The 4,350-nt window shown below is 35.1% G+C and overlaps 1 pseudogene; it reads left to right on the top strand.

Annotated features, from left to right (window-relative positions):
• The first annotated feature begins 450 nt into the window (after positions 1-450).
• LOC102478710 (heat shock cognate 71 kDa protein pseudogene) overlaps positions 451-4,350 on the top strand; it is a 7,105-nt pseudogene continuing 3,205 nt past the window's right edge.

Raw genomic sequence — 4,350 nt, 5'->3', positions numbered from 1 at the left:
GGCTTTTGTTGTTAGCCATGTACAAGTTCAACCACAATGCTTCTTCCTCAGTAATAGTACAGTAACTTGATATAGAAACATCATGAAACAGGCAGCTAGTTTGTGCATTTACACAGGTGCTGAGCCTTATGTGCAGTAAAGCATGCTTATTCTTCTATACTGTTACCTGCTGTTAAGTTTCAGCACGTCATTTCTTCACTTCCAAGTCCAGGATGGATTAACTTGAATTTTGAATTAGGATTCTAAAGATTCTCGAGGGGAAACTATTGAGAACTAAATGTAATAGGAAACGATAAAGATAGTAAAACAGGAAAGAGCTTAGAAGTTACCCCAAGAATGGAAGCTTAGTCTATGAGCTTCATAAGTGATGGGGATCTAGACCATCATGAATGTGCATACTCTGGGAATTGATAGGAATTTAGGGATGTGGCTGAATGATGCCCCTTGGGTATGGAGGCCCTGACCTTGGGAATTCGAATGCTACTAAAGATACTTAAGCCTTTGCTGGAGACTGAAGCAAGTAGGGGAATGTATGTGCATTGAAGACCAGAAGACTCTTGATTCCAAGATGAGGCACCCACAGTGATGACAAAATTAAGAGATTCAATGTTCTCACAAAACTCTTGGTGGAGTCCATTTTATTTTTATTTTATAACAAAAAGAACATAATTTCATGCACTGAATTTGTACTTATTAATATTCCTCCTTCAATTATTGATAAAAACAAGTACAAAATATATAAGAAGATTAACAAACTAAAAGGGACTTAGAGCTTGGGTCCCAATAACTGAAGAATATGTATTCTTACACACATGGACCATTTATTAAAAATTTAAATAAATAGGGACCAGAAGATGGCATAATAGTTACATCGCTGGACTCTGACATAGTCAACCATCATTGAGTCCTGGACCTGACAGCTTAAAAAACTCACACCAGGTGCATGTGCATGCATGCCCAAAATTCTGAGAGGAGAATGGAGGAGAAGGGATTGTGGCATGATCTTCCTCCATGGGGGGTGATTTATCACTTTCTGTCTCTCTGTCTCTCTCTGTCTCTCCAGCAAGCACACACACCCTATAGCAAAAACCTCTCTTAAAAAATGAAAATAAATAGATTTATATAAAACTCCCCAATATATTTAAAAGCTTAAAGTCACCTAATATCTTTTCAGATCTAAAGCAATTATGTTGGATGTAAATGAAAAGTTAAGGAGAAACATTTACCTAAGAAACATGCTGGCAGCTGAAAAAGGAAATTGTGATGGAAGTTAAAAACTTTTATAATTTAACAGACTAAAAATATGTATGAAAATTGTGGAAGCTGGCCCATGGTCTAGTGGTTAAAGAAATCAAGTCTTACATAGCCAACTGTGGTTTGAATACCAACTCTAGAAGCCTGAAAAACAGTCTGAATGCATGTGCATACATGCTCATCCTGACAGGATGGAGAAATGAAGGAAGGAGAAACTGCAGCATGATCACGCCCCATGGTCCTTTTTCTGCCAGTATCGCATTGCATAAGAACTCTAGTATAATATGTCGTAGAAATGGTAGTCTCTCTATCTTTCTTCAGGAAGTATATTTGCTCTCTGGTTATTTTTTTAAAAATTATATTATGTAGATAAAGAAGCAATAGAATATCATAAGAAATGTTTATATTGGAAGAGGAAAGGGAATGAAATTAGTGAGTAAACGTCCAATTATATATCAGTTGAACTTGCTATTAAAAGTAGATTAATTAAGATATTTTGTGAATCAATAAAATGTGGGGAAAAGAAAAAGGAATGGAAAGCAACTGAAGATACCATAAACAGTGTGGGAGGAGGGTGGAAAATGACAGAAGGTGAGAAATGGGAGGTATATTTATAAGAAACGGAAAATTATTTGTTGATGATTACATGCATGATTAAGTCACTATACAGTGTATTCTGGATGAGAAATCACATATTGTATGCTGTGATGATGTTCAATGAATAAATGTAAAAATAATTTAATTAATTTTTTTAAGTTAGCAAAAGACTAGCAAAATAAAACTGAGAATGAAAAAGAATAAATAAAAAAGAAATAAAGAAGACATTATAAACATGAAGGAAGAAATTAATTAAAGAACAAACTTAAATATAGAGAATTAACAAAAAATTAAAGATCTTTTAAAAGATTAATGAAATTAACAGATCTTGGGGGGGGTTAAAAAAAGAGAAAGGGAACAAAACTATGGTTGCTAGTGGCTTAAAAGGTTAGAGGGTATTGTGATTTATGTCTATTCATTTAAGCTAAAATTTTACGATAAGGCATACCAGACCAAATTAACACAAGAAGAAATAGAAAACTTTAATAATTTTACAACCATTAAAGAAATAGAATTAGTAGTCAAAACTCCTCTCACAAGGAAAGCTCCATAATAGAGACAGCTTTATTGGTGAGATTGATCAAATATTGAAACTACCCCAAAATATTGTGGAGAATATAAAAAGGTTTATGGCTAAACGAAGCTAGCCAGACTATGAAAGAGAGGCATTGTATGTCCCATTCAATATATGCTGAATGTCAGCACACTATGGCAGAAACTGAAGATCAGAAGGTATAGGACCAGCAGTTGGCCTAATGGCTATGCCGCTGGACTCTCATATAGTCGGCCACAGTTCGAGTCCCAGGCCCAATGGCTTAAACTATGCTGGGTGCCTGTGCATGCGTGCCCAAAATCCTGAGAGCAAAATGGATGAGAGGGGATTGTGGCATGGTCATTAGGGGGTAATTTCTCACTTTCTGTCTTTCTCTGTCTCTTTGGTGAGCATACTTGCCCGATAGCAAAAATCTCTCTCTAAAAAAAAAAAGAGAGACTGGAAAGTATAAAAGCACTTGACCAGCTATTGGCATAATGGCTGTGTTGCTGGACTCTCACGTAGTCAACTGCAGTTTGAGTCCCAGACCTGGCGGCTTAAACTCATGTTGGGTGCATGTGAGAGCTTGCCCAAGATCCCGAGAATGGAGGAGAGGAGATTGCTGCATGGCCACCCCCCCCAGGGGGTGATTTCTCGCTCTGTCTCTCTCTCTCTCTGCCTCTCTGGCAAATGCATGCACCCTATAGCAAAATCCTCTCCAGAAAAAAAAAGGAGAGCAATGGTGATAATAGAGAGAGACAATGCAGAAGAAGGGTGGGTAATGGGGGAGGGAATTAAAGGGAAAAAGAAAAAAGCAAAACATTTAAGGGACACAAAAATGGAGAATTATCTCTTGATGATAATTTGTATGGTAATATCTTTGACAGAACCAATATACAATGTATTCATGATGAAAAAATTTATTTGGTATACTGTAATGGTACACAGTAGTTGAATGTAAAATTAAAAAAAAAAAAGAAGTAACATTCTCCCAATAATAATGCTTAAGCAACAGTAAGATGATCTAAATAAACAAAAAGATCAATCATGTTCACAGATTTGATGATTCAGTATTATACAGATGTTTATTATTTACGACATAATTTAGAAATTTACTGCAATTTCTGTCAAAATCTCATATTTTTTTTTAAGTTTTACAAGTTGATTTTTTTTTTTTTAAGAGAGAGTTTTGCTATAGGGTGCATACATTCACCAGAGACACAGAAAATGAGAAATCACACCCTGGGGGATGGCCACACCACAGTCTCTTCTCCTTCATTCTCCTCTTGGGATTTTGGGCACACACACACACACACGTGCCCAGAGTGAGTTTTAAGCCTCTTGGTCCAGGACTTGAACTGCGGTCGACTATGTGGGAGTCCAGCGACATAAACATTATGCCAGCTGCTGGTCCCTACAAGTTGATTCTTATACAGAAGACAGATTAACTAGGATATTCTTAAAGAAAACACAGCTTGTGTTCTGTGATTTTTGTCCTTCTAGGTATCTTATTGTAAAGTTATAGTAATTAAGAATAGCAAACAGTGTGGTTCACACCAAAAGAAAAGAACTAGTGGAATAGAAAATAGAGTCTATAAACATACCTAACATAGATGGAGAACTGATATAATCAGGAATGGTACTAACATCAGTACAGAAGAAACACACTTTCTAATAAATGGATGCATAATAAACTTTCAAATAAACAATTGGAATCTGTGTTAGGAAAAATTATTAGATAATTATATAATATTACACATTAAAATAAATTATACACATGTAGTTAGGACTTAAATGTAAAATGTAGATATATATAGATTTTCCAATATACTATAGAAAAATATCTTCATGACCTTGATATACAAAAGGATTTTTAAAAACAAGACATAAAAACTACAAACAATAAAAGAAACATAGATAGAATTTACTATATCAAAATTAAGAACTTTTTTTAGGAGAGATTTTTG

Source organism: Tupaia chinensis, unplaced genomic scaffold (assembly GCF_000334495.1).
Source record: "Tupaia chinensis unplaced genomic scaffold, TupChi_1.0 Scaffold000175_1, whole genome shotgun sequence".
NCBI lineage: Eukaryota > Metazoa > Chordata > Mammalia > Scandentia > Tupaiidae > Tupaia > Tupaia belangeri.
Note: the sequence above shows the minus strand (reverse complement) of the source record. Positions and strands in the feature narration are given on the sequence as shown.